Source organism: Atta colombica, unplaced genomic scaffold (assembly GCF_001594045.1).
Source record: "Atta colombica isolate Treedump-2 unplaced genomic scaffold, Acol1.0 scaffold344, whole genome shotgun sequence".
NCBI classification, from domain to species: Eukaryota; Metazoa; Arthropoda; class Insecta; order Hymenoptera; family Formicidae; genus Atta; species Atta colombica.
The window spans coordinates 476,680-487,161 of record NW_017259453.1 but is presented as its reverse complement, the minus strand read 5'-3'; positions in this window follow the sequence as shown (position 1 = coordinate 487,161).

The following is a 10,482-nucleotide window of genomic DNA, read 5'->3' as shown; positions in this document are numbered from 1 at the left end:
ATATATTTATATATATCATTTTATGATTGTATCAGTGTAATTATGTGTGTGCAAATCTAAAACAACAAAAATATCAAAAAAAGATATTTTTAAACTAAAATAATATGTAATCGTCGAATATTGAAATCGTCATTGCGTGTTACTTTTAATGATTCACCAAGCAAAACAAAGGAATTTCAATGTTGATAAAACAAACAAGCAATTGCTGGAGCAAAATTCCAGGCAACCCCCTGGACAACTTAAGCAACGTCTCGCTCTTGTCCGCTTGGCGCTCCAACGTAAATGATGGCGCCCAGTATTATCTATTGTGCGCCCATTCCATTTAATATTGTATTCCATAACGCAAACAAAGGTAAAATGCGAATTAATGTACTCGATTTATCACGCTTTTGTTACGCGCTGGGACGCGAGCGAACAACGCCGGGGAACTCGCTGGCTTTACTTCGCTCTTTCCCCATCATTGCTGTAACTACCACGAAAACGCTGCGACGCGACGCGACGTGGCGGATACGCTACTTTGTAAATTTCGACGCGAGCGAGAATAATTCCTGTGCACACTGTACTTCAATCACAAGATCTTTTCCAAAACTTTTCAACTTTCACAGGTATTTTACATTGTTTATTTATCGGATATATTTATTTAGACTTTTTGTTTTGGATGTAGCATCCAATGTGTACATATTTTTGCAAATAAATATCAAGAATTATTAAATATATTTCAAAATTTTCATTCAATTAATATTATAAATATATTAGTTTCTTTTTATTTTATAGTAAAAATCATAAAAAGTAAGATTGTCAGTTATTAAAAATATTTGGAAAAATGTTAGCACAACAATTTCATAAATTACTAATATCTAGACTGCTAGATATGAAATAAAAAGTTTCAAGATTTTAAATGTTATAATTTTATGTAAAAAAAAAAGAAATTATAATAAGAAAAATAATAAAATGAGGAATTTCTTAAAAATTTTATAAGTTTAGAATGTTTCCGGAATATTGTAAAATTATGGACATAACAAAGTATTTACGATGGAACCTGGTTGAACGGAGGTAAGAGGGGATAGAGTCTAACTGGTTGAAAATCCAGGAGGACCATTTTTCTTTCCTGCTCGCGGAGACTACGGCCGAAAAAGGATTGGGAACCACCACAGATGACGCTTTCTTTTCTCATCTTTTTCTACCTCCGGTTCCCATCTTCCTCTGACGTATTCTCCCTTCAGAGCTTCGTTCTACGAACGTTTGTAATCCTCACATAGAATACGCTATAACTAAAAAGAAAAAACGATAGTTCTTCTTTGACGTTAAAAGTACAACGATATATATAAATATAAATATTATAAAGAATAAAGAATCTCATGAAAAAAGATGACAAATAATTTTTAATCTGAGAAAAATTAAAGATTTTAATTAAATTTAAAAAGATTATATAATTTTTATCATTATAGTTTTTTATATTTTAAGAATAATTACAACACACAAATATTTATAACAAATTATTTAATTCATTCTGTGTACGTATATTAAGTAAAACTTTTTTTATACATTATAAACTATCTTTTTTTTGCTATCTTTTTTTATTTTATTGTTAGCATCTTACTGAAAATTACAAACTGTCATAAGATATAAAATATATTTTACATATTACCTCTTTTCGAAGAAATATATTTTATATCTATTCTCTATATATTTTCCAATATTTGTAATTATGTACAAAAAAAAACAAAATATATGCAATGTAAATCTATCTAAAGAAGATTTTATCATAAACTTGCAGAGCATTCTCAACTTGTTACATCCATCATCGTTCTTGCTTTAACTTTCATGTTCTCTCACTCGAGGGACATAGTTCTTCTGATATCTTTTATATGCCACTCCGATAAATATAAGTAACTATAAATTTGTAAGGTATTGACACAAAAATTGGAACATTTACAATTGGAACATTAACATTAAACAAAAATTTTTCTATTTTTTAAATCATATGTTTTTTTTCTATTGCTTTCGAGGTGTAGTGGAACAATTATAAATAGTTGACATAGAATAAATTTTAAAACAGTTGTAATGAAATCTTTTTTATTAATTTTTATTTTATGCATAATAATTAAAAAAGAATATTAAAAATTTATAAAATTATACAGAGGATTCGGCAAGTTATGACAAAATATTCGTATGTAGATAGAGCGGACCTGAATTGAAAATCCTCTATACTACTTGCAATTTTCGCAATTCTTTTATAATAGTTACCTAATAAGCAGAGTATCTGTAATTTTGACACATAAAATAATTTTAAGATATCTTTAAGAATTCGCTAAAAAACATTTTTAAGGTGTTTCATTAAAAACTCTGAAAGAAATCTTAAAGTTGTTTATGCGTTGATTTTCATTACTTCACTTTACTTCACTCATTCGTCAATTTTTAGAAATTAATATCTCATTCACTATTACTGAAAATTGTAAAATGATAGAAGACTTTTCGATTTAATTTAGTCCGTTCTATCTACATACGAACGCTTTGTCTTAAAACTTATCAGACACCTGTATATTATTGTTAATAATTAATTATATCAGAATTTATTATTTATGTCAATTACATTAATTCTTAATAGTATATTGAAAATTTTCGTGGAAAGCGTATCAAGAATCGCGACAAAAAAAAATAGAAACAAAAGGGAATGAATATTCGAAAGATGAGCAGAGGCGGAGTTTGAATGTACAGCAGAGAAGATCAGAGGGTTTTCGTGGCAGGGTGATTGGTAGCACCCGTTAGTTTAATCATCACGCATTAGCCGAACTACCCCTTACCCTGAATTCTAGCCCACTTTCACCCTCGAATTCCACGCTACTCATTCTGTTCTCTCTACGCCATCCTGTTTGCTCTATTCTCATTCATTTCCTCTTATGTTTTGGTATACTCGCCGTCGTTTGTTATGCGACGTTTCAACTTCTGTCAGTATCTCACTTCATCTTATTAAACAATTAAGATTTACTTATCTTTATTTTCAATTTTTTAAATGTATGCTATATAATTTTCAGAAACATTAATCTCGACAATGTAAAAAAATAATTATAAATAATGCTTGATAAAAATATAAACTTGAAGGCAGGCTAAATTACTAATATCCGAAAAAAAACATATTAAATACAATAATACAGCCGTTAGATATTTTTGTTAAAAAGTAATGGAATTTTTGCTTAGCAAAGTACATATGTTGAGAAGAGAGCATTTACATTGATGTAAGTAATGTCATAATAATCGTTCAACATTAATCTTTAACAAAACCGAAACTGTTATTTATTTGCAATGCTTAAATACCCATAACATATAAATAGCCTACCATGACATGAGCTTTACGGCTACAACATTTATTTATGGATGTATGGTATATTTGTTGTTGGCATGTGTAAATTCTTCACCATCATGGGCAGCCGCAGAGATAGGGAAGCATTTTGACATTTTATTATGATTGATTCGTCAGCCGATTGATCATTGTAAAATTACATCAATTTCTGCATGACTCTACGAATATGTTCATCAAGTATGTAAGAGGGAATTTTTGCAAGTTGTATCGATTTGCGCGAATACATTTTTTCACCGAGTTATCTAGATGCCAGTTTGAATGCATCGCGATATGTCGCGGTTGTTCTATTTCGATCATCGTGCATCGGTTAGCCGCAGATAGTTATCGATGTGAAAATAACGTAGTTTATACCTAATGACGTGCGCACAATGACTTGTAGGTGGCACTCAGTTGTAAATTAAAATTGGATAACAGTCAACTTACCTGCTATGCCTAACTTTAACAATTGTGTGAATACTGACAATTATTTGGAACTTTTACTTCCTTGTCTATCAATAGTTATGAAAGGATTTTATATCCGATTATATTTGCGAATTAATAATATAATTATGAGTAAAGATACATATTTTTATTATGAAAAATAAAAATTTTACAAAAATTATTAATAATATGAGTAATAGAAAATAATTTCTTATCACGATTAACAGATATATGGAATATTTTATTAATTGAATTTAATTTAGTTTTTCAAGTTACACAAACACATACATTCAAACATATATTCAAAAGAAAGATGGGATCTATGTAAATTCAATTCGAAAGCTTGAATTTAAAATTGCCGAAACAGTTTATCTCTCGCACAGAAGTCATAATCAGGTATGATTTATAACTCAGCGAGATGTTGCTCTTCAAGTCTACGCATCTTCTTCGTAGAATTCGTATTTCTTTGTTCGCAATTGCGAAATCGTATTATTAGATGTAAAATCAGTTGTATTTTAACGAAATTACACATCTTCACGTAAATTTACCAGAATGATTTTTACTGTATGGTATTGCATGATTTATGTGTCAAAAATTAAGTGCCATAAACGTGTACACAGTTGATGTAAACAAGGGAGATGCTTTAATGGACAAAATAGGATGGTGATTACCATCGGGTATATATAATAAAAACACAAAGACTATAGAAAACTATTAATCAAATTGAATCAATGAGACCGTTAAAAAAACTCATTCTGCCACTTATTCATTTATCATTATTAGAGCTTGGAACCATCTGTTGCGATGATCGCCACTATCTGCTAACAGTTTATCTTTTCACACAACAGAATCTTCTCTTTAGGCTACCAGACTTCACCGCCCTCTCAAGGCTACCGGTAATCATTGCTTTCTTTTTTTTTTAATTTAAATAAAAGTAAGAGAAAGAAGAATTCAAAATTATAACTTATTTTATCACATAATTACGATGCGCAAAGTATGCGAGCGATATTGAGCAATTAGCGAGGGACCAAAATAAGACGTTACAGCTTTTTAAAAATGTAGATACGCAATAACATATCTCTCTCGTTTTATGAAAATTATAGCCCGTTGCGCACTCGTGCAGTAACGAGCGTTGTTAAAAAGGCGAGGAAATACTTTATCTACGCGCGATACGCGCAATATGCAATTTTTTCACGAACCATACATGACATGCAACTTTCCATTGGATGGTTCTACGGATAATGGGCATTAAACCCCTTTTCTAACACGACATTTTGACATAAGCAATAACTTTGTTGTTATACATATATTTTTTTTATTTATTTATATTTTAAAGTATAATTTATGCTTTGTCAAAAAGCATATAATTTTTTATATAAAATTAACACTTAAATAACTTAATCACAAACTTAGAATAGAAGTTAATGATTTTCTAAATACTTAAGCCCTAAAAAAAAAAATCTCTTTACATAAATTGCATTAAATCTAATAGCATTCATAAAAATCTAATTATTTCCATATCATTCGGAAAACGTAAGAAAACGGTTTGGTTGCGGTAATTTTCACGTAGATCTTGAAATTTATTACATATCCGCAAATCTTTCTTCAAGAATTACGTATCACTGCTCGCTGCTCGAATCCGCAAAGGTTTCCGACGGCCTTCGACATTCATCGTAACTGAAGCAGAGCGAATCCTACGATCGGGTTTTACGACTCGAGAATCTGCAGGGTGCCGATGAAGCGAAAGCGGAGCAGTCTCACGGATCGCTCCACTTGCTTTCGTGACCCGAGGTTGCAACAGCCCGAGGCAGTTGACTCCTGGAGTTAAGAAGGGTTTGGTTACAAGGGGTTAGACAGTTATGCAAAACAAATGCAGAAGAGTACCTGCTTTGGTCCAGTTTTGTTTAAATAGTGTGACGACCAACTAAAAATCGAGAGAACGGACAGGTTGTTCGTCTTGTTCAGTTCACGATGCCCCTTTTATGAACACCTTGAACCGTCAAAATGGTATAGAATTTCATGCGCTGATTTATTGTCGAATTTAATGCCTGCAAAAGCTTATCGGAATTCCAAATACGCATTTGCAAGGTCCCATCTTTTTACGAATTTCATTCGTCTTTCTAAAAAAACAGGATTACGTGGAATGTAAATATTAAATTATTTTGCAGAATTATAATCGCAAAAATAAGAAAAAAATTTGCAACTTGTTGTTAATGTGCATTTAAATATAATTATTAAGATATGAACGCGTAAAAAATATTTATTTTATTTAATATTGTTATGTATTTTAAATCTTTTTCCTCAAAACTTTTACATAATTTTATACACACCAATTAATTAATAAATAAAAATGTTTAACAATTTCGTCAAAATAACATTTTTAGTATGTTTAGTTAGATTAGATTAAATTAATTTAAAATTCTATTAAATATTGTCTTTTTGTTGTAAAACATAATTATGAAGCTCTCTTTTCTCCATTCATGTTAAATGATCTTTTGCAAGTATTCATAAATATGATTTTTAAAAAGATTTTCGCGCTAGTTCCCAGTCAATAAACAGTTTATTCATAATAATATGTAAAACGATTAAAATAATGAAATAAAAAGATTACTAATAATATCTTATGCCGTTATACATAATTATTATTAATTTTATATTATTAAATATTTTCAAAATGACAAAATAAAAGTTGTAAGATGCTCATTTGATGTACATACATCGTTCATTTGACATATATTCTAGCTTTTTTCATAAAAAAATTTCTTGTAAACTGTATGCTTAGTTTAAATAAAACTTTACGAGAACAAACTTAAGTGTTTACATTATAATTATAACGATTTTTAAATTGCTACCTTATACGCAAATGTTATACGCAATTTAAAAGAGAATAACTACAGAATACAAAATATTATACCTTCAACTTGTAATGTAAAATTCTAAATAAATTTAAAATTAAATATCTTCAAAATGGTACAGTAAAAATCAATAAAATTTTCTATAAATATTATTAATATCATTAACTTTTACATGTATATTATAGACTTATCTTATATTTTATCAAACGTGAGAACCTCCTTAAAAAATTATTCTGTGAATAAATTATTTTTATCTTTTATCTAAATAATAGCAATTAAAAATTATAACAATTATAACAATTATCTGCCATAGATATTATATTTTATTTCTGTCACATCGAATAGATGTTGCAAATATTTGTTTCACAACATTAATGCATTTATAAGATTATAAGATTTTTTTAAGATTTATAAGATTTATTTTAAAGTGCTATTTAATTTTTTATTTCTGCCTTTATACACAGTCTGTCGGCAAATTTTATCTATGCCAAATCTCTTTTAATATCTACATCGTTTGCTTCGATTTCTTAGTCCGTTCTTTCTGCTCGATTTTTATTTCTATTCTTCGTTTCTCTATATTTCTCCTTTGTTAAAGTTTCAGTCTATTCGAATACACAAATTTGTCTACGCTTTGATTTATTGCTGACTAATCCTAATAAAAGGCTTGCCCATTGTACCTCCAAATACGCAAATTGTGAAATTCAAGGTTACCGAGATTCAAAAATTTTACCTCGGAGCTAACAAGGAAATGCGCATACCTGACTCAGTAGTCAGTAAAACTCGCAGGTGTACGGATGTCCAGTTAGATATAATCTACACATATTAATAATTTATCTTTTGAAACAATATTAAATGTGTAAAATATAAATTTTGACGTACATAAATTTTGTATTGAAGATAGATATTGTGTACAAGAAGACATTGGTTTCTCCCTCTTTAAATTGTGGTAACTCTGTTTTATCAAAGATTGACGCTGATGAAATCCTCAGGTAATGGATTACATTAAATTAATAAAAAATATTTTTTATATCATGTGTCTTAATATGTGCGGAATACATCAAAAGATCACTGAAAACGGTAATACAGCAATTAATTTTCATTCGAAGTAAGAGCGATTAGAGAGTTTCGGTGTTAGGTATCGATACGTATCGATAAGCACATGATATCTATGGAGTATCTATGTATACATATACACATACATGTACATGATGTACGGGAAGTAATATTTTGGGAGGCACGCGGTAATATATCTTCCAGCAGCGTTGGTTCATGATGCTGATATCAGTATCAAAAATATTTTGAAATCTATGTATATCTATGACTAAAGTCTTTTTTATACTTCTTTTACTGAAATTATGTATGTGCGTATATTAAATAAATCATAACTTGAAACTTTCTTTAGAAAACATTATAGAAACTGCTACTAAATAATTTATTTGCTAAATTAATTAAAATATTCGAAACGTATTGCTTTTAAAAAAGAAAATAAAATTTTGCTCATATTATGTGGCTTAGAATTGTGATGAATTTAAACATGTTATTTGGCAAGCTATAAATTTCAATCTACCATACAGGGGATATATTAAACAACTTTTCATTAAATTATTAACTATTATGTATAGAAATGCACTACGTTTGACATTAAAAGTTACATGGCACGGAATGCTAAGTGAAACATATATACTATGATGCTCCAAAGAAATGCCGAATCTCTACAATATAAACATTTATCAAGATCGCAATGTCGAGCACAAATAAAAAAATATACAAAAATATATTATTACGTGCAAAAATAAGAACCCGAAAGAAAAGCAATTACGAGAAAATGTTTTGACATTCTCAGTACACCATTTATTTACTCGTACTAATCTTTCGCTCGTATGGAATTCTTCTGTCGGCTCTTTTTGCGTGTTTTTTTCGTAAAGAAAAAGGCAAAGTTATCACAAGAAAACTCACTGTTACTCTACCCTCTGGCATTAAATGCGCGACGATGCGATAGCAGCGATAGTCATACTTATAATTAGAGGAGTCAGCGAAATGATTTATGACGCACACGTGGTACGCACTGCTTTCGTAAATACACTTTCTTTATTCCTTTTCGCTCAGGCATATACATTTGTTAAGGGACTTGGTCTTGATTAATATTTTGAAACACTGTATATGGTAGACTATTCTCGTCGAAGTGCTCACAAAATTATTAGCGAGGCAATTATGTTTTATAAAGTAAAATGAGTGGTCAAATTATTAACTTGTACAGGTGCTCTTATATTTGAACAATCTCGAAAGAAAGATTTTATTCAATTGTAGATTAATGTATTACAATTATTTTATAAAGAGTTTGCTTATTGTATGTCTTGTGGTTTCTTTAACATATTGAGAAGCACGCAAGGTGTACTTCACACATATTTTTATTCTCATTGTTTCTTTTCCTATAATAAATATAATATTTCGTACATTCACTAAATTTTATGTCATGTATAAATAATAATTAGTCATCGTACAAACTTGCATTAGCATTTTCGTATTTATCGATAAAATTCTGTAAAATTTTTCAACGAACATTAATTTCGTAAATCTGCACTTAAGATTGTTTATTAATCTGTATTTAATTATTTCTGTAAAATATATACTTATCTGTTTATTCCTTGAGTATCTTTTTTAAAAGCATATTATATGTATGAGATGATGCATGCGTTTCCCGTCGGAACTCAGAGCATCAATGCCAAAGATTCAACTTGTCGATAAGCAACAAAATAATTATTAAAATATGTTTCATTTATCTGAACTTAATAATTATTTGCATGTATTATCAGCATTATTATTATTATTATTATTATTATTATTATTTTGTTATATTTTTATTAAATGAGATTTCAGTAGATTTATAAAAAGAAATTAAGTAATAATAATAGAAAAAGGTAAATATTAACAATATTAATTGTTTTATAATATTAGTTATAAGAAAAACTTTTCAATTAATAGAAAAATAGTAGCAGTTAAAACTATATATTTATAAAAAAATGATTAAAAAATGATTTTATATTTTGGCATATTGCATTTTAAAATCTTTTAGAAATTATTAATAGACATTGTAAAACTTCAGCAATCATATTATTTTTTAAATAGAACATTTAAATTATTTTCTATAGACTGTAGATTAATAGAAAGAACTGTACATTAATAGAAAGAAATCTAATATTTTATGAAAAAAAGTGTTATTTAAAACATTTCAAATATATTTAAATATTGTATCTACTAAATTTGAATACCAAGAAAGTTCGTTTGTTTTCTGTTTATTAAAAATATATAAGTGTCAGTAAGAGAAGAATTTAAAAAGATAAAATTAATGATTTAAATTGATCTATGGTTGCAGTGAAAAGAATTCTACAAACCACAAACTTTTGTCACTTTCAAAATTTACATCGGAATACGCTTTTTACGAGAAATTGTTGACACATCTCGTGTAATATTTACTCTGGAAGAATATTGATAGTTATTCCGTAAAAAGCGGATCTACTACCTGCACTTGACAAGAGGGTCCGATGCATTCAGTTAGACGAGATTGGATTGGAGTAGCAAGGTTCCAACATGGCGCACCGTCGGCCGTCGGAACATGGCGACGGCAGACTCGCGACCGGCGCACGTTCCACCGCTCCAGTGTTCGCATTCGGTGAATTGGTTTCGAAAAATTGTTCCGTATCAACGATTCTCCGACTCGTTAGAGGACACTTAATAGTTGACGACAACAACTACTGTTGAACGTTTCTATTAATATCAGTTCGTTTCCCAAGCGGATACGCCCGATATCGATATCGCCGAGCATATCAGCGTATACATATATATATA